This window comes from Capricornis sumatraensis, chromosome 4 (genome assembly GCF_032405125.1).
Source record: "Capricornis sumatraensis isolate serow.1 chromosome 4, serow.2, whole genome shotgun sequence".
NCBI classification, from domain to species: Eukaryota; Metazoa; Chordata; class Mammalia; order Artiodactyla; family Bovidae; genus Capricornis; species Capricornis sumatraensis.
The window spans coordinates 41356123-41377740 of record NC_091072.1 but is presented as its reverse complement, the minus strand read 5'-3'; the positions used below and the strand labels follow the sequence as shown (position 1 = coordinate 41377740).

The 21618-nt window shown below is 40.8% G+C and overlaps 1 protein-coding gene across 1 annotated transcript in view; it reads right to left on the bottom strand.

Annotated features, from left to right (window-relative positions):
- Positions 1 to 21618, bottom strand: part of CSMD1 (CUB and Sushi multiple domains 1) — a 1675023-nt gene that overhangs the window by 842051 nt on the left and 811354 nt on the right. The window lies entirely within an intron of this gene.

The following is a 21618-nucleotide window of genomic DNA, read 5'->3' as shown; positions in this document are numbered from 1 at the left end:
TATTTATCTATTAATCTATTTTATTTTATTTTTTTAATTTTTATTTTTACTTTATTTTACTTTACAATACTGTATTGGTTTTGCCATACATTGACATGAATCCACCATGGGTAAATACACATTGAACCCTGCTGACCAAGACTCTCGGCTAACAACTGAAGATACGCAGTGACGGGAAAACCAGACTGGTTATTGTCTTTGCTGCTCATGATCGAGTGGGAGAAGTTATTTAGTGAGAGAATCATGCATGATCCGCAGATTAGATTTGTGACCTCACATGATTTTCTTACCCTTTTGGGGGGAATTATTTTTATATCAGATGAGGGAACCAGGAGAGTTTTCTATAAATATGTGCTCTGGTCTTATATCTCCTCCCATGAGTTCCTCCAGTTCTGACTGATCCATACTCCACACACATCACAGTAGAGTGTGTGTGTGTGTGTGTGTGTGTGTGTGTGTGTGTGTGTGTGTGTGTGTGTGTGTGTGTGTAGTCCCTTGATGAGTTCTCCCTCAGGGCCCCTGCAGGAGCTGGTCCCTCTCAGGACGCGACCCCCACCCCCCACCCCTGCGCTCCACCACCCCCCACCCCTGCGCTCCACCACCCCCCACCCCTGCGCTCCACCACCCCCCACCCCTGCGCTCCAGGTTGTTTTGAGATGGCTTCTTCTTGAAATCAAGCTACATCACCCCAGAGCTCAACCCCATTCACACTGGTTCCCTCACAGTCCCAGCATCCATGCTCACTTCTGTTACCATATCTGGTTTCTTGATTTTACGTGTGTGTGTATGCATGAGTGCTCAGTAATGTCTAACTCTTTCTGATCCCGTGGATTATTAACCAGGCTCCTCTGTCCATGGGATTCTCCAGTCAAGAATACTGGACTGGGTTGCCATTTCCTCCTCCAGGGGATTTTCCCAACCCAGGGAACGAACCCACCTCTCCTGCGTCTGCTGCATTGGCAGGCAGGTCCTTAACCATCACGCCACCTGATAAGCCCTTGATTTTACTTACCTTCCCTTAAAAACAAACCTCCATGAGAACTAGAACATCACCATGATGTTCCTAGTGCTTAAAAAGTTGAATGGCACAGAGATTACAAAATAAATTCATTAATTTTGAAATTTTTAGTAACATCAGAGACAGATACCAATGTAGTTATGAAACCACACGACTTAATTTTGACACTGTATCTGGGCTCACACCATGAGGTCACTGCCTGTCTAGAACTACTATTGCTCTTTTCCTCAGTCTCTTACTTGTCTTTATCTGAAAAGTATTATTTTTTTCTTTTTTTAGGATTGAATCTAAGGTGACTGTAAAGCACTTTGTTTGCTTTTAAGCACACGCATGCTGCTGTTTTTATGGATGATTCTATTTGTTCTGAGATAGTCTGGGGGCAAAACTGCATCTAAGGAGTAAAAGGACACGGATATTTTTGAATCATCTATGGAAGACGTTTCTAAGGACCAGATGAGCCTTGCAAGGAACTAAGTGCCAGAGTGGAGTTTGCAAGCACAATTGCAGTGATCGTTGTCTCTAACGGATACTCGGAGATGGAAACACGGGGTGAGACATCGAAAGACATGCATTTCAGGGTCATTCGAAGCTATGCTCCCAGGCACCCTGAGCTTCTTAGATATTACCATTCTATATACATTTTTTATGAACATTTTCCTCACTGTTAAAAAGACCTCTTATGAACAGCTTGCTTTCCCTTTACTTAATGTTTTCTCAACATGCCTAAGCCATCAAAGAGGCTTCGTGAAGTAACTAATGCTTCTGCAACTTTGAATCTTGGGGGAAAAAAAGACCCAGCATCTATTAGCCAAATGGTGAGACAGATGTTCCAGAATGGCAGTGCCCAAGGAGATGGTTAAAGTGCCAAATAGCATCTTATTGTCCCTTTAACGAAAATATCCTTGAGAACTGTACTGCGCAGATAGTTTGAAGGAAACAATAGTTTATGAATAAGCAACATAAAGTTGTATTTGATGTTATCTTAATAATAAGAATGATTTTCTAGAGCATAGCAGGCATTCAAATTATTGAGTGAATGAAAACCAATAACATACATGCAAAAAAAAAAAGGAGGGATGAGATGCACGCATATGAATCAAAATGCACATTGCCTCATTGTTTCAGGGTAAAGTATGTATGTGTGTATCTACTAAATGGTGACCCCAGTTCTTTAGTTCATGAGAATTAGGGTGACGTTGCAGGCTTCCCTTGTGGGTCAGATTGTAAAGAATCTGCCTGAAATGCAGGTTCAATCCCTGGGTCAGGAATATCCCCAGGAGAAGGGAATGGCTACCCTCTCCAGTAATCTTGCCTGAAGAATTCCATGGACAGAGGAGCCATGTAAGCTACAGTTCATGCAGTCCCAAAGAGCTGGACATGACTGAGTGACTAACAGTTTCACTTTATCTTTTTTAATTTTCTAGGACAAATGCTAATTTTTAATAGTTGATATGAAACCAGGTATTAAAAGGGACTTCCCTGAGCTAACATGTTACTCGTTATCACTCTAATGAGAGAATGTATCAATGGTTGAAATGGGAAACAAATACAATAAACAGAATAGAATTTCAATAAACTTTTTGTCTGGAGAAATTTTATATTGTGGTTTTAAATATCTCATGAACTTGACTCTGAACTATCCTCAGTATTAAATTAAAAACAAATCAGTCAGCAAATTAAACTGTCATAGCATGTATATTCTGACTAATTTAACCAGACTTCCACTATTTGGCTCCCAGTCTAAAGCTAACATTTTTGATTAACGAAAAACAAAACACAAAGGCAAACCTTTGACATTCAGAGTTAAAGAGCAAATACTGTATTTACCCATTACTTTTTCATTATCCTGTGTTTTGCAGGCATTTCTATACTCTTCTAAATCTTCACATAGTTCATACATCAATTAAATTGCTTGTCACAAAAACACCAGATCTTAGCGTTAGAAAAAGGGGTATAAGAGTTGGTTTCCAATTTTTCAGGTCTGTCATTTTTAGAAATTCTTTTTTTCTTTTAAACCCACAATCATAATTCTAATTTAGATATCTGTTGGTTAAAATACATAACAACAAAGGACACCTATTCACTCTGAGCTTTAAGCACATTGTGTTAACAACATATAGCAGTCACAATTTGCAGACATGTGCAGCTCGGTCAGGATCTGTGTCTGCAGCACTGTGATGCTCTGTGAGCCTGAACATCCAGCAGCATTCCGCAGGGCTTCAGTCCTGGACTAGCTGCCCTGGCCACAGCCATGCCTTTTCTCCATTAAGTCTCCATCCTGCCTCAGCTTATGCTTCAAAAGCAGGGAGAAGCCACTGTTTTTCAAAAATAGACCTTTAATTTTTTGGCATCATTAATCTTTATATTGAGCTAAAAATATCTCACCCTCTAACTCACATATTTTGCTCCTAGTTCGTACATTTGAAACTCAGACTGCAACCCCAACTTTTTCACCCAACACTGCCCAAATCGACTCAAATCTCCTTTGATGAAGAACCTCTGGTGGTTTCTTTTAAACTTTTCTCTAAGGTAGGATTCTAAGCATCATCCTTATTTAAGCTTCTGTTGCAAGAGCATCTGGTTTGCCAATCTCTCTAATAGATTCAAAACTAATTTCAGATCTTGCCATGAGACTGTCCACTTCTCATTCTAGAACATTCTATCAGTACACCCATCCTAAGTTCGATTTTGGAAATATCATGTCAATATTACTACTAGTTGACATTTAAATGAAACAAAAAAATCCCCCCTATGGTTGGTTGATGTTACTAACATCCTGATTGCTCAGTGTTAAACAGATGTCAAACTCTGTCTCCTCATTGTACATTGCTAATATCAATTATTTTTTAACTTCAATTATAGGAAGAACTGGGTTCTAATCTTAAATCTGGCAGAGATTGTTGAAGATCCTAGTGACACAGTAGTAAAAATAACACACACATTTCCTGCCTGAATGGAATGTACATAAAGGTGATATCAATGACTATAACTTCTATTACTTAGAACATATACACAATGGAGTATTACTCAGCCATTAAAAAGAATACATTTGAATCAGTTCTAATGAGATGGATGAAACTGGAGCCAATTATACAGAGTGAAGTAAGCCAGAAAGAAAAACACCAATACAGTATACTGACACATATATATGGAATTTAGAAAGATGGTAAGGATAACCCTGTATGCGAGACAGCAAAAGAGACACATTGGACTCTGTGGGAGAGGGAGAGGGTGGGATGATTTGGGAGAATGGCACTGACACATGTATACTATCATGTAAGAAACAAATCGCTAGTTTATGTTCGATACAGGATACAGGATGCTTGGGGCTGGTGCATGGGGATGATCCAGAGAGATGATATGGGGTGGGAAGGGGGTTCAGGATTGGGAACTCATGTACACCCGTGGCGGATTCATGTCAATGTATGGCAAAACCAATAGAGTATTGTAAAGTAAAATAAAAAGAACATCCATAAATGACATGAGTTTACTCAGCTTTCTAAAACAACCCTCAGCCACAAGGATCACTATTCACATTCTGTAGATGAATGTTGTGGTGATTTTTCATTTCAGCATTTTTAAATTTTTATAATCACAAAAGTTAAAGAGGTGATTAATACGGTATTTTATAATGGCATCAACTTTCAATTATTCACTCTGGTGGCCTGTAAATTTCTACTTTATTTGGAAGTCTTGTTTTCCTGTTCTCTGCAATCAATACAAAATAGCCTGCTCTGCTGACAGTACCTTTGTGACTTGTTAAAAATTCTCTCTTTTAATAATATTTTTTCCTTAAAAGGAGGGAAATCCTTTAAGGGCATTGTTTCTTAAGTATTTTTTGAATGCCTACTATGTCCAACTGTATGCATAAAATATATTTAAATAAATTTAAACCAAGTGTTTGTTTCTTTCAGAGTAATTAAAAATAATGGCAATCCAGGGATGAAACCGGCAAATTATGCCCATACTCTGTGCACATGAAACCTAACACATATGACAAAAATAGGAAAATATATGAAAGATTTTAAACTGGTAAACGATAGTCATATCAAGTTAAATTACTATTTAGTTTATTGGTTTTGAAAAAAAAATGGAACTATAAATAACAGAGAAGGCAATGGCACCCCACTCCAGTACTCTTGCCTGGAAAATCCCATGGACGGAGGAGCCTGGAAGGCTGCAGTCCATGGGGTCGCTGAGGGTCGGACATGACTGAGCAACTTCACTTTCACTTTTCACTTTCATGCATTGGAGAAGGAAACGGCAACCCACTCTAGCTTTCTTGCCTGGAAAATCCCAGGGATGGGGGAGCCTGGTGGGCTGCCGTCTATGGGGTTGCACAGAGTTGGACACGACTGAAGCAACTTAGCAGCATAAATAACAAAGGCTTCTTTGTTAATGCAAAGTTGCAAACCAATATTTGAACAGTAGAAAAATCAGTAATAATAACTTATAATAGGATATCATGGAATGCACTTAAAAAATAGCAGAAACGAAGTTACTACAAAGAGCCCACATGAGCAGAACAGAACCAGCCTGCAACCTGCACCTTGTGAGGAGGTGCTTGACCTCAGGGTCATACCTTTATCTACAGGAGTCTCGGATTCACTCTCTGTAAAATGGAAGTGAGAGGAATGCTCACTTTGGAGCCTTGTTTTAGAATGTGCCCTTGAAAACTAGAGAGGACACACACAGAGTAAAAATCAGAGTAGTTTAATTTACACTGGCTGAACAGAACTTTCCACTGCATCCCAACGAGATGATGTGAGAACCATGACGATGAACCAAGAAAGCAGACTCGAAGAGCTTGGCCGGCCTTCTGGCACTCAGCACTCCAGGGACTTAATTATTACAATGGCATGACTTGTAGGATAATTAAATTCCCATCTCATTCTCAACAAGGCTGTCTAAACCTGCCCTCCTCCACCTTCATTATTATATATAAAATAACAGTCCTTTAGGACTAAAACAAGATCTTTTTTTGTTTTTCTTTTAATTTAGGAAAGGTCTATTTGTATTTCTTCTCGTGAAGAAGGAGGTTTAAGGGAGCAGGTCTGGCTGGTGACTCAGAACTCAGGCAAGGCCGCCTTGTCACCAGTGAATGGGCAATCTTCAGTGAATCAGAGAAATTAATAACGATTTTGGCAGATCAACTCAAGCCCTTGGTGGAAGGGAATGACAAGTACTTGCAGAAAGCCCCAGAAGCTCTGTTGGCTATGTGTGTGCATGCCTCACTTTCCAGGCAAACGATTGAAAAAGAGTGATCTTTTAGGACTCAACTCTGATCCATGGTGGGATCAAGAGAGAGCTGATTTATGTGCTCAGGGAGTGCAATCTGTTTGGTCATGTCACTAACTGTAACTTTATCATATTTTTAGCAGAATCGTCACAGGGAAAAAATTGGATTTTTAAGAAAGTAATAACTAGGGACCGATGTCATTTAAAGTGGTTCACTAGGAGACCCCATCTCCACAGATTCCTCTGAGCAAGCATCTGGGAACTCCGTGTTTGAATTCATCATTGTCAGGAACTGAAGCCCTCCTAGCTTTATTTCCAACAGACAGGGATACAGATTTTCATTGGCAATGAGGTTTCATGACCTTAGCAACAGCTAAGTGAAATATCGTCTGCCTCCTAGAACAATCAGAATGATTCTGTTTTGTTTTGTTTCGAAGAAAAAAGATCTTTTCAAGGTTAAAGCTGGTTGAGGTAGTAACTCTTCCTAAAATTCTCATCAGTAATTCTCTATGCATTTAAAAACTGTGACTGTAGTTCAATTAGTTTCAGTTACAATTTTAGATAAGTAATGTGAGTATATAAGTCAAAGTTTAAAACTGAAAGAAGTAAAAGTTCAGTGTCTAATTATATGATGCAACTTAATGAAGGACTCTGGGGAACCCACTTTTGTATTAAGAATGCACAGGTATATTTGAAAAGAAACAAGTATAAGGCAAATCTGCAGACCCTGATTTGAAGCCAGGAGGATAGTTTCTAAAAATATCATGTATGATTAGGAAAAATACATGTGAACTAAATAAATGTACACCTTGCTTAGCTTCAACTAACCAACTAGATGACTCAGACAAGCTCCTAAGCTACTTTCCTCTCTGTTTCTTCATATGTAAAACTAGGATAACAGTAAAATCTATTTCATAGGATTGTGTGGATTAACTGGGTTAGTGTTCATTAAGCACTCAACTTCTATAGCTTGACATTTAAGATAAATATCCAGAAACATTAACTGCTATTATTAACACACTCCATTTCTTCTTTAGCCAATAAACTTATTATTTTTTCATGTAGCTAGGAGCTTTATCTTTACTAGCCAAAAACTGGAAACAACTCAAATGTCTATCAACAGATGAATGGATAAATGGTAGTACATTCACACAATGGACTATTACTCTGCAATAGAAAAGGAATTAACTACTGAAGCACACACACATAAAAGAATCTCCAAATAATTATGGAGAGTGAGAAAGCCAGACAAAACTATGTCTCTGTCTCTGTCTCTCTCTCACACACACACATATATATATAACACACATATATGTATATGTGTATATATATGAAACCCCTTCAGTCAAGATAATGAATATAACCAACACCCTTAAACATTGCCTTGTGCACTTTGATAATCTTTCTAGACACTCCTCTGGTGGCTCAGTTGGTAAAGAATCTGCCTGCAATGCAGGGGACCCAGGTTCAATCCCTGGGTCTGGAAGATCCCCTGAAGGAGGAAATGGCAACCCACTCCAGTATTCTTGCCTGGGAAATCCCATGGACAGCGGAGGCTGGTGGGATACAGTCCATGGGGTCTCAGGTAGTCAGATACCTTGTAGCAACTAAACAACAATAACAATACCCTTCTGGTCCCCAGGCTGTCAAATAACTTACTTTGCAAACACAATCTTTCCCACTCCACAAAGATCACTTCATTTCTCCTAGTGTTCTAGTCCCACGTTCAGAAGCCTGCTGGAACACGTGGTGCCAGAATGCCACTGTGACCCCCATGCCTGGTAGAACCTCTGTCCCTCGAGTGTGGGCAGGACGCATGAAAGTGAAGTCGGTCAGTTGTGTCCAACTCTTTGTGACCCTGTGGACTGTAGCCTACCAGGCTCCTCTGTCCATGGAATTTTCCAGGCAAGAATACTGGAGTGGGTTGCCATTTCCTTCTCCAGGAGATCTTCCCGACCCAGGGACTGAACTCGGGTTTCCCGCATTGTAGGCAGACGCTTTACCATCTGAGCCATCAGGGAAGTCAGGACGCATAGGCCACTTCTAACTGACAACGCTGCTGTCACTCCTGAGATGATGCAGTGTTACATGCAAGGGAGGGGGCGTTTGCAGGTGCACTGAAGATCCTCAATGAATTGACTTGAGGTGATCACAAGGAATCAACTCTGGGCAGCATGACCTCTCTGCTGAGCTGTTCTGGTTACAGAAAGCAGCAGCAACTGTGCTGCCCTGCTGGCTCAGTGGCGGGGGGACCGGGGGGGCACTGCCTTGTGGTGGGGGTCCCATGTGGCTTGGGCCATGGGCAGCTGTCAGGAAGTTGAGGCTTGGGTACAACCAGAAGGACCAAAGGAAACACAAGGAACAGAAATCTGCCAGCAACAGTTTTGAGGAGGACCTAGAGCTTCAGGTGAGATTTCACACCCACAGCAGCCAGGGTAGCCCTGTGTTGTGGGGACTGTGGGACCCAGCAGAGTCTTGCCAAGCCTCCTGCTCCAGGAAACCTGAGCTCTGTACCTGCCAAGGGCATGGTGACCTATCATACAGCATCAGAAGACAAATACAGAAGGCTTCCTGAAGTCAAGCCTAACCCCGAGGGTACATCTTGAACTCATTTTCCTGTCCAACACAAGTGATTATGAAATGCAGTTGGGTCCTGATATTTGCACATCAGCTTCAGTGAGCAAAGAACAGTGGCTGACTGCTGCTGCTGCTGCTGCTACTAAGTCACTTCAGTCATGTCCAACTCTATGCGACCCCATAGACAGCAGCCCACCAGGCTCCCCCGTCCCTGGGATTCTCCAGGCAAGAACACTGGAGTGGGTTGCTGTTTCCTTCTCCAATGCATGAAAGTGAAAAGTGAAAGTGAAGTCGCTTAGTCATGTCTGACTCTTTGTGACCCCGTGCACTGCAGCCTACCAGGCCCCTCCTTCCATGGGATTTTCCAGGCAAGAGTACTGGAGTGGGTGGTTGCCATTGATGGTTTAGATGTACTTAATCTCACATGTGTCTTGTGCCACTTTCACTTTTCAGCATCAGTCATTTTTTTAATCCACCTTTTTGAATAAAAGGGTGCTTCCTTGTGTTTGAAATAACCAAGGGTAATTTTCCCGCTGTGTTGTGTATCTTGAAGGATCATCTCTCCTTTCATTATTTTCTCCACATTTTTAAAGCCATGCCAGTGATCTCCCCACAACACACACAAATTCTCTATAGACAGACACACACACATTTATTTAATGTGTCATCTTGAATTTTGCTTTGCTGTGATTACCACTTGGGATTGATAATAAGTTGATATTTTCTCTACTGGCAAAAACCGATGCCAAGGAAACCCAGACCATTTCAAAGGAGTTCTCCTAGCCTGCAACACCTGTATCTGCAGAGCTCCTGAATCAGGAGACAGGACAAACTCAACAATCTGACGCAACATAGCACCTAGAAGAAGGCTCATGTTTATTCTACATTCTCTAGACATACACTTGATGTTTTAGGCATTTAGGAATTACTTCAATTCCTAACAATTTAAGTACTCTTGAACTTTTTCTATTCAATTAAGTGATCTGGAATTATTTAACTCTTATTTTATAGCAAAAGTCAGGAGTTACTTGCTTAACTTATTCAGTAGTACTTCAGTTTAGCTTTGCACACTGTTCCTTATAGATATACACTTGGAGATGTTTCATAATGCTCAACTTCTTTCATCATTTAATGTACAAATAATAGATGGAGTTTAATTTTAAAGCAGGTATTTTAATTTCAGTTCATATTATGCTGCTTGAAAATTCTGTGACTTGCTATCTGAAAATAAAATGGCATATTAGGTACTTTTGAGCTATGTATATCTAATTATAGCTATCAAATATTTAGCAGGGTAATTTAGTAGCAGTAATTTTGTCAAAAAAAGGTGGCACTTTTTAAAAGAAAATCTTCAAAAAAATATGTATTATTTTCTTTGAGGGGGTGCAGAAATATGATATAATAACAAACAGCATATAGACTCCTGCAAAAATAATACTGTGTGTACAGAGAGGATCTAACTGCAGGAAGGAGAGTTCCAGTTAGAAGACTGAAGTATTCAGAATCAAAACAGAAGGATACAACACTATCAAGAATATAAATTCAATCAAAGGCTTAACTGATGAATAAGATTTCAAGAAAAAAATGGACAAAGTGTTTTTGAAAGCTCGACCTCTCTGTATACAGAACATGTCCCTGCTAAGTCACGTCAGTTGTGTTCGACTCTTTGTGACCCTATGGGCTGCAGCCCACCAGGCTTCTCTGTCCGTGGGATTTTCCTGGCAAGAATACTGGAGCTGCCATGACTTGTACAGGGAATCTTCCTGGTCCAGGGATCGAACCCACGGTTCTTGCACTGGCAGGAAGGTCCTTTACCATTAGCACCACAGATGCAGAATCAAATCCCAGAGGTAGAGTTTTGGGTGAAACAGTGAAGGGCAGCTTTATTGCTTTGCAAGGCAAAGGGAGCCACACTGGGTTTCTGCCTTGAAAACTGTGTGTCTCGACCCCAGAGAACTTGATGAGGGTTTTTATAACAGTGGGTCAAATGTGGGGTCTGACTCGATCAAGGAGGGTGGTCTGTCTCCTAATTTTGATGACCATCTCTGATCCTTTTTAATTTTGCCCTGGGTGGTTTCTCGGTGGCTCCTCTGCTGTTTGGCAACTGTTTGAAACCAGCCTTTGGAACTCAGGGGAGGTCATGGAGGCTGGAGCCTTGCCTACAAGAAAGGGGACAAAAAGACCTCTGCACCCAAGAGCCCCTTAGGTAGAATGGTTCAGCTATTGAGTTTGTCATGCATGAGATTGTCTTACAGATATTAGGGGGAAAAAAAGAAAAGAAAAAAAGAAAAGAGAGAAGAGATCAGTATTAAGATTCCAGAACCTGGTGTTACAAGTAGTGTAATCTAAATTAGAAAGCATTAAATAGTAAACTTAAAGTAATATACTCTGAGCACACATTTAGATTTCAATACAAACATTTGCTAAGTAGTTAGCAAGATTCTAAAAGCAATCAAAACAAAAAATCTGAAACTATGTTGCCCATGATATATACCTGGTTATAATGTGGTCATACCAAAATGTGGTCCACCGGAGGAGGGAATGGCAAACCACTCCAGTATACTAGCTGTGAGAACCCCATGAACTGTATAAAAAAGGCAAAAAGACATGACACTGAAAGATGAGCCCCCGCCCCATCCCACCCCTTAGGTTGGAAGTTGTCCAAAATGTCACTGGGGAAGAGTGGGGAACAACTACTAACAGCCCCGGCACGAAGCGGCCGGGCCAAAGAAACGATGCTCAGTTGTGGATCTGCCTGGTGATGAAAGTGAAAGCTGATGCTGGAAAGAACAGTTTTGCATAGGAACCTGAAATGTTAGGTCCATGAATCAGAATAAGTTGGACGTGGTCAAGCAGGAGATGGCAAGAGTAAACACTGACATCTTAGCAATCAGTGAACTAAAATGGATGGGAACGAGTGAATTTAATTCAGATGATCATTATATCTACTACTGTAAGCAAGGATCCTGTAGAAGAAATGGAGTAGCCCTCATAGTTAACAAAAGAGTCCAATATGCAGTACTTGGGTGCAACCTCAAAAATGACCGAATGATCTCTCTTCGTTTCCAAAGCAAACCATTCAGCATCACAGTAATCCAAGTCTATGTCCCAATCACCAATGCTGAAGAATGTGAAGTTGATCAGTTCTATGAAGACATACAAGAGTTTCTAGAACTCATACCAAAAAAAAGATATTGTATTCATCACAGGGGATTAGAATGCAAAAGTAGGAAGTCAAGAGATACCTGGAATAAAAGGCAAGTTTGGCCTTGGAGTACAAAATGAAGCAGGGCAAAGGCTAACAGAATTCTGTCAAGAGAGCACACTGGTTGTAGCAAACACCCTTTTCCACAATACAAGAGATGATTTTAAACATGGACATCAGCAAATGGTCAATACCGGAATCAGATTGATTACATTCTTTGTAGCCAAAGATGGAGAAGCTGTATACAGTCAGCATAAATATGACCTGGAGCTGACTATGGCTCAGATCATCCATCTCTTATAGCAAAATTCAGGCTTAAACTAAAGAAAATGGGGAAAATTACTAGGCAATTCAGGTATGACTTAAGTCAAATACCCTATGAATATACAGCGGAGGTGATGAGTAGATTTATGGGATTAGGTCGAGTAAACAGGGTGTCTGAAGAACTATGGGCAGAGGTTTGTAATACAGTACAGGAGGCAGTGAACAAAACCACCCCCAAGAAAATGAAATGTAAGAAGACCAAGTGATTGTCTGAGGATTGTCTTTACAAATAGCCGAGAAAGAAGAGAATGGAAAATTATGAACGCTTCTTGGCAGGAAAGCTATGAAAAACCTAAACAGTGTTAAAAAGCAAAGACATCACTTTGCCAACAAAGGTGGGTGTAGTCAAAGCTATGATCTTTCTAGCAGTCATGTACAGATGTGAGAGCTGGACAATAAAGACGGCAGAGTGCTGAAGAATTGATGCTTTCAAACTGTGGTGGCTGGAGAAGGTTCTTAAGAGTCCCTTGGAAAGAAAGGAGATCAAACCACTCAATCTTAAAGAAAAACAACCCTGAATACTCTTTGGAAGGACTGATGCTGAAGCTGAAGCTCAAATAGTTTGGCCACCCAGTAGGAAGGCATGTAAATGACCCTGATGCTGGGAAAAGTTGAGAGAAGGAGAAGGGGGCAACAGAGGGTGAGGTGGTTGGATGTTATCATCCACGCAATGGACATGAGTTTGAGCAAGCTCCAGGAGATGGTGAAGGATGGGGTAGCCTGGCGTGCTGCAGTCCATGGGGTGGCAAAGAACTGGACACAACTGAGCAACTGAACAACATACCTTTGTATCCTTTCAGTAAAAGTGAAAATGCTATGACTATGTAAATAGGTGTGATTCATAAATAGGTATAGTCATAATAAATATTTGGTCATTCCTATTTCTGAGACAGAGCTCCTAAAGCCTTTGGAATTTCCTACATAATGATTACAACAAAGATGTCTTTTGTTTATATTAATGGAGTTGCTATGGAACACACCTAAGGTTGGGGGCTGGTTGCCAGAGGACCAGTCATGTGATTAGAGGGTTGGACCTTTCAGTCCTACCCCCTGACCTGGAGTGCAGAGGGGCTGAGTCAATCACCAATAATTAAAATCAATCATACTGATACAGTGAAGCCTTCATAAAAATCCAGAACAGGATCCAGAGAGTTTCCTTGTTGGTGAGCATGGGGGCTGCTGAGAGAGAAGCCCCCCAGAGAGGCCATGCAAGCTCCCTGTACTTTCCCTATACCCTGCCCTTCTCATTCTTCCATCTGGTTGTTGCCAAGTCCTATTCTTTTTACAATAAACTGGTAAACCAATAAGCAAAATGTTTAAGTTCTGTAAGCTGTTCTAGCAAATCAATCAAACCCAAGGACAGGGTCATGGAAACCTCTGATCTGTAGCCCACCAGAAGATCAGGAGACAGCCTGGACTTGCTACTGGTGTCTAAAGAGATAGGGTGGGGGGCTGTCTTGGAGGATTGAGCCCTCAACCTGTGGGATCTGATGCTGTCTCCATGTAGAGAGTGTAGGAGTTGAGTCAAATTGTAGGACATCGTAGTGTTAGAGAATTGTTTAGACTAGATATAGGTGGGAGGGTTCCACCATATAGGAAAAAATAGGAAAAATCAGGTCACTGAAAATTTGAATTTTAGTAAATTGATCAAAACAATTTTTTCATAGGTGATGGAGGTTAATCATTTTGAACTTCATTATTTGCATTTATGGGCTTCCCTGGTACCTCAGAAGGTAAAGAATCTGCCCGCAATGCAGGAGACTTGGGTTTGATCCTTGGGTTGGGAAGATCCCATTCAGAAGGAAATGGCAACCCACTCCAGTATTCTTGTCTGGGAAATCCCATGGACAGGGGAGCCTGGTGGGCTACACTCCATGGGGTCGCAAAGAGTTGGACACAACTGTGTGACTAAGCACACAGCAGCTTTGAATGCAACATGTACTATAATTTTTGAAGACTAATTTTTAATACATATTTCAACCAAAATCTTTTTTTTTATCTAACATGTTCATAAGGCAGAAATGGAATTAGGTAAAATAATTTTTTGAGAGCAGAAAACAATATTAAATGACTCACATTTAGTTTACTTTTAGGCACGTATCAGTAATTCTGAACATGAACAGGGACCGTGGCTACATAACTACCACAAAGCTAAGGTTCTTCTGGGTCATCTACAGCTCCACTGACATGCAGCATCTCCTGAGTCAGGTGCCATAGGTCAGAACTTCAGAAGGGCTCTGCGCAGGCTAACAGGACAGTAGAACAGAGAGGAGGGCAGCGGGCTGCCATTCCTTCTCCAGGATGGTCTCTGCAGGACATGCTTATTTTAGGATTTGTGTGTTTCTTAGAAGGTTGTGAATTGAAAGCTCTGTCACTTTTCCCCATTGAGTTTATTCTGGGCCCCCAATCATTTGTCATAAAATCTGACTTTGCCAATCATTTCCATATAATTTCACATATTTCAGAATTTGCTCTTTGGGTTTTTCATGAGACTCAGAATCTTCATTAGCCTGGCAAATATTAGCAGACCAACTAAGTGCCTCTCACAGATATTTTTGACCAAATGCGTATCACCATTTTCTCTTTGTGTCTCTACAGTGTGCTTTCCCCACTTCTATTGCAGTTTAAAATCTGCCTTGAGTAAAACAAATTCTAGAAACCTCCACTTCAACTTGGAGTTTCACTTCTACTTCTACAAGACCTTGTGCCCATCTTATATGCTCTGTTTGTTTTTATAATTTAAAGGTATTTCTTTTCCCTGTCCCCCATTCTTTCTCAGTGCAAGACTTAGCGTCCTGGTATGTGACGGCAGTTCTCTCTCTTCATTTTCATGGGAAGTAGCACTCCTAGCTGATCTATGATAATGGACTTGAACCCTCCTTTCATCCAGTCCCTTGAGATAAACTGGGTGGCATGTGGTCTTAGTTCTTAACATAGAGGAGCAAGTTTACCAGCTAAATGCACAATATAACTGAGGATTAAGTAAGGAGCAGAAAAACCTAGACTAGTAAAGAGGTTTCCCTTAGAAGATGAGAGATTAAATTCACTTAAAGGAAGAATAAGACTGGGAATGGTCAGTGAGAAAAAGATAGAAAAGCACAAGAAAACAGAAGCAGAGGATGTCCATACACAGCAGAGTGGAGGCCAACTGAGAGTGGACACTCTGTAGAGATGTTGGTAAATCAAGTGGAAAGAGGTGCAATGTAGCAGAATGACATCAAAGGAAGAGTGTGCAATGGGCAGAGCCCTTGTTAAAGACTAGAGCACAGTCATGGTAACTGGCAGTTTACTCTCATCTACATCATAGTCCATACAATAAGTAAAGGCGCAGCTCAAAGGTTAGGATCATGGCTTTGGCAGACATTCCTATCTGTGATGCAGAGGAGTTCATTTAATGTTCCATGTGGAAAAAGAAAAGTGACCCCTGAGACTGCCTGCTGTCTGCAAGTCAAGGCAGTTGACTTGGCTTACCAGGAAAGTCCTGGAAAGAGATCAGCTTTAGTGAGGCTGTGAACTGGTGACCGGAGGACCTGGATAAGCAACACAGGGCTTCAGAGTAAGTTTTCTGCAGCTCTTATAAATATATTTGTGAAGGATAGTATTTTTTAAGACATACTTTAATGAAAGAGATTATGTTCTATAACAGTGTCAATATATCTGGGATTCTTATGTTCTCAGGTCATAAATTTCAAGGTGTACTCTACAGGTAAATTATGTAGACATTTACACTTTTCTTCACAAAGGCTCCAAATAAAAGAACTAAAAAATAGGATAGAATCAGTTACAGATTTAATGTACTCTGTTTTGGTTTGCAAAACTGTTTTTCCATGTGCTGTCTTACTCTCTCCTGTTTGTCATCTTTGACCACACTTTCTCTCAACATGGTCACTGACATTGACTGTTTAAAAAATCATGTTCATAGGCCTGCTATTGTTGTTGTTCATTTGCTAAGTTATTTCAGACTCTTTACAACCCCATGGATGATAGCACGCCAGACTCCCCTGTTCTTTACTATCTCCTGGAATGTGCTCAAACTCATGTCCATTGAGTTGGTGATGCCATCCAACCATCTCATCCTCGGTTGCCCCCTTCTCCTTTTGCCCTCAATCTTTCCCATCATTAGGGACTTTTCCAATGAGTTGTCTCCTTGCATCAGGTGGCCAAAGTATTGGCCTATGAGCATGCATTCTAAGAGCATCATTTAATAATTTGTAAAAGACCAACCAAATAAAACAGATCTCAAACCTTATGAAAGACTAAAAAGTTGTATCATGAAATTAATGTCAAAGATACTCTTTAGATTTGAAAAATGAATATATCATTTCACTATTTATCAATACATTGTTTTCAAAAGCAAATAGAGTATACCTATAAAATAGAGTATATCTCAAAGAAAAAGAAATTTACTTTAGTCATTTCTGAAATAACAAAGGAGTATAGTAAAAGGAATATGCTTCAACTTAAATATCAATGAATCTTGCTTCATTTGTGTTACTATGGTAATTATGATTTACAGAAATTAACACAGGAAGAAAATTTAGGTATTTAGGTACAATTATGGATTTCATTAAAGATGAATATTTTCCATTTACAATAAGATTTCTGGGGAACTAATTTATAATAAGAGGTATTATGATATTTAATTTTCATAAGATGAACCTGGTCATTATTTTATAAGGGAGAATATTTGAAGTGAAGTGACAGTTTTGTTTCTCAACAATAGTATGCACCATTTTATCCTGAAATCTCTTTAATGGCTGGCTTTTTCTTTTTTTACTGATAATACGGACATAAAAAGTAGAAAATTTCAAATTTTCACCCCACCTACCAAAAATCACCACTATTTAGCTATTTCTTTTTGAATCAACATGTATAATGCACTTGATTTGCACTCTAATTAACACATTATCTTAAGGGAAAAAAGAGAACAACAAAACAGAACTGATTACTGGACACTGTGGTTATCTTTTGTTAGTTGTTCCCTGGAAATGTAATCCTCTAGGTGCTGAACAGCAATCATTAATTGATTGTAAGCCAAGCAAGGAGAGTGTGTCCAGGCTACTTCATGCTCTGTACCAGGAGAACATTTGTAGAAAATAAAGCTTTATGTGATAGTGGAACTATAAAGGAAGAGGGAAGAGAAAAGACTAAAACATAAAGAAGAAGAGAGAACAAGAGGATGACAAAAGTCAAGGAAATAAACAAGAAAGTAATCACACTGTGTAAGAATATCTGAGCATGAGAGTGAGGGCATCCTGAGGGTGGGGTCAGTGAAAGCATGAAAATCTGGTCACATCGAAGGCTGAGATATCAGCAGAGTTAAAACTGGCAGGTAGGAAGTGAGCTGGAGAGAAAGCCAAGAGAAGAATTCATCAGGTTTAGACCATGGAGGGATGGTAACCACTGCAGAGTTAGGTCCTCTGGGACAGCGGTGATGGTGGCTGAGGCCAACTGGAGGGACCATCATAGGAAAGGAGTTCTGGAGGCTGGGAAGCATGGCTTTTGGGAAAGTCAGCTACATGTCCACTGAAGTCACCAAGAACTGGGAAGTATGGCGTGCATCTCTGCACCAGGGTCAACTCACTGAGGATGAGGCGGGATGGGCCCGATGCTGATAGATGACAAGGACACTGCAGTCAGTGGAGGCTGTAAGCTGGTGGCCTGGGAAGCCAAGGGGAGGGCTGTTTGGGAAGGAGAAGGGTCTGAGGTCAGGATGTGGGGCAGAGAGGACACCTGCCCCACCTCCAGACCCGCAGAGGACAGTGAGATGACAGAGGACCACTGAGAGGCCCCGTGGGCTAAGCAGGAAGTGGTAGGAGACTCAGAACATGGGAGGCCACAGTGGGTATAGAAGATGCTGGAGACAACTGACAAGGGATTCCAGAAAACACAGGAGACAGTCCCAGAGACTGAAGAAGGGTGAGCACAGGAGACAGAACAGGGGGTACTCAGAGCATCAGGAGGGTGAGGAGCCAACAGAGTCCCCTGCTTAAGGGAGGTCACTGGGTGGCCGTAAGGAGCATGAGGCTAGTCCAGGTGGGTTCCTGACGGTGGTGGTGAGGCTGTGAGTCGGTAGGTGTGAAGCAGTGGTCACAGGACACTGTCAGCTTTGTCTCCTCCAAGGGAACTGCTCCAGCTGCTCCACTCTCTCCAGACCATCAGGGCTTGAGCCTCACCTGGTGGCTCCTCCTTGAGCATCCAGGCATGCATGCTAAGTCGCTTCAGTCGTGTCCAACTCTTTGTGACCCTATGAACCATAGCTCACCAGGCTCCTCTGTCCATGGGATTCTCCAGGCAAGAATACTGGAGTGGGTTACTGTGCCCTCTTCCAAGGGATCTTCCTGATCCAGGGATTGAACCCACGTCTCTTACGTCTCCTGCATTGATAGGCCGGTTCTTTACCACCGGCGCCACCTGGGAAGCCCCCTTTGAGCATCCATGCAGGATCTTATTCCTCTCATTTAAAATCTCTCTCTATGCCATGTCTCCTTGCTAGGTATTGCCTTATCTCTTCACACACCTTTACAGAAAACTGCCCAAATAGTGTCCTGTGCTCCCTGCCTCCTTCAGGGGCTCTCACATCAACCTGCCAGGCACACACACCCTCCATTCAACTATTAATAAAACCGTTCTCCTCAGCATCAACCATCTCCATGTTGTTCAGCCCAAAGCTCATCTTTGTGACCTCATCATTCTTTATCTATTGGGATGTTTGGGATCAGTGGTTGTGTCCTTGTCCCTCAACTTCAAGGATATTTCTCTGCTTGCTCCCTTCTTTTTTAGTGGCTTCTCTTTTTCACATATTTTTTTTTCTCTTTGCTAGTCCTTCCTTTTAAGAGCTCAGTCCTGAAGCTCAAGAATGAGACAGCACTCTTTTCCTTGATCTCTTCTGCCCTGCTTACTACTATCTCACATCACACCTATTACTTGTAACTTGACATGTGATTTATTTAAGCTATCTAGTTTCTACCTTCTCCATGGAAAATGTCACCTCGACAATGGTAAAGATCTTGGTCTATTTTGTTCACTGATCTTTCCCAACCATCAGTATCTGTGCCTGGTAAATGGATGCAGAGTCAACATTTATGGAAGAAGTGATTCTACTCCTGTGCATAGATCCAGACAAAATTATAATTCAAAAATATACATGCACCCCATGTTCATAGCAGCACTAGTCACACTGTCAAGACACAGAAACAACCTAAATGTCCATCAGTGGAGGAATGGATAAAGAAGATGTGGTACAAATATACAATGAATATTGCTCAGCCATAAGAAGGAATGGAATAATACCGTTTGCAGCAACATGGGTGGACCTAGACATTATCACACTAAGTGAAATAAATCAAAAAGAGAAAGACAGATACTATATAATATCATTTACATGTAGAAGCTAAAATATGACAAAAATGAACTTATCTACAAAACACAGACTCAAAGACTCACAGACACAGAGAACAGACTTGTGGTTGCCAAGGAGGAGGCGTTGACTGGGAGTTTGGGATTAGTAGATGCAAACCATGATACATAGAATGGATATACAACAAGGCCCTACTGTATAGCACAGGGGACTGTTAGCATATTCAGTATCCTGTGACAAATCATAATGGAAAAAATATAAAAATGAATATATAATGTATATGCGTGTATAACTGATTTACTTTGCTGTACAACTCTGTTTGTAAAGAATCCGCCAGCAATGGAGGAGACCCTGGTTCAATCCCTAGGTCAGGAAGATCCTCTAGAGAAGGGATAGGCTACCCACTCCAGTATTCTTGGGCTTCCCTTGTGCCTCAGCTGGTAAAGAATCTGCCTGCCATGCGGGAGACCTGGGTTCAGTCTCTGGGTTAGGAAGGCCCCCTGGAGAAGGGAAAGGGTACCCACTCCATTATTCTGGCCTGGAGAATTCCATGGACTGTATAGCCTATGGAGTGACAAAGAGTTGGACATGACTGAGCAACTTTCAATTTCACAACAAAGATTAACATTATAAACCAACGATAGGTCGACAAAAAATAAAATGAAAAACACTATACACATTCACTAAATAGACCTTGAAAAAATATTTACAGAAGGAAGGAGTAAAAATGAGATAAGGAGAGGACACTTATCACAAAGGAGGAGGTACAGGGCCACTGTGAACACCATTCTTGGACACTTCAGGCTGACTTCCACTGACCTGGTGGATTACAAAGTAGGCAGTGAGAGCCTCAGAAACTTTGATAAGCATCACTTCCTAAAACTTGACCACATTCAATTGGTCCTCCCAACTATATAATATTTTGTATTTTCAGAAAATATAAGAAAAGGCAGCATGTCAACTGACAATGGGAAGAAATCGACATTGTTTTCTGCAGTACCTTTGTCTAAACCAGCTCTTTACCATCTGAACCACCAGGGAATCCCATAGTATGATTCAGTCTCACTCAATAATTTGGTTACATCAGGAGAATAAACTAAATTTGATCACTTACTTATGTATTTACTTATTTTCAAAGAAAAGCCTTATTTTTTCATGTTTTATCTTCCTTAATATTTTCTCTGCCAAATATCAATTTATTTTAAATTAACTAGCATAAGTAAAAACAATTGAATTATTTTCTCTAATTAGAAAAAAAAAAACTAAATTAAAAAAGAAGGCAATGCTAATACTTGGGAACACTTAAAAACTTCAAAACATTAAATCAATAATCCTTTTATAATAAAACTTTAGTAGGATATATTGCATCTTTTTTTTGTTGTTGTAATTTTCTTTGAGATAAATGATTTTCCTTTGAATACCTCAATTTGCCTTGAAATTGCAGGTAAGGGATAAAAGTCTCATATTTCTAGGGGCTTTTCATGCAGATACTGAAGATTATCAAAATAGTAAAACTCTGAAATTACTTGTGGAATTCATAATTGCACAAATTTTAAGATACAGATAAGGCATCATCATTTCACTGCACAGTTTTAAAGGCAGTTTCACCTCTGCACTGAGCTGTTCAACCTCCCTCCACTACAATTTTCTGCTCTAAGTTTGTCGGTCAGGCCCTCAGACTTTAATATACAGAATCTGGATATAGTAGAAGAGAGGACATGGGAGAGAGGAAGCCAGGACGGACAGAGTAGGGGCAAGGAGCACAAAGAGAGAAGTATCAGGCTGGGGAGAGGACTGAGGAGGAAGAGCAAGATTCCAGAAAGGTAGTGTGGGAAGTGCAGAGAGGAGCTTTCATGATGGAGACCAAAGTTCAGGTCAACGCTGTTCATCATATTA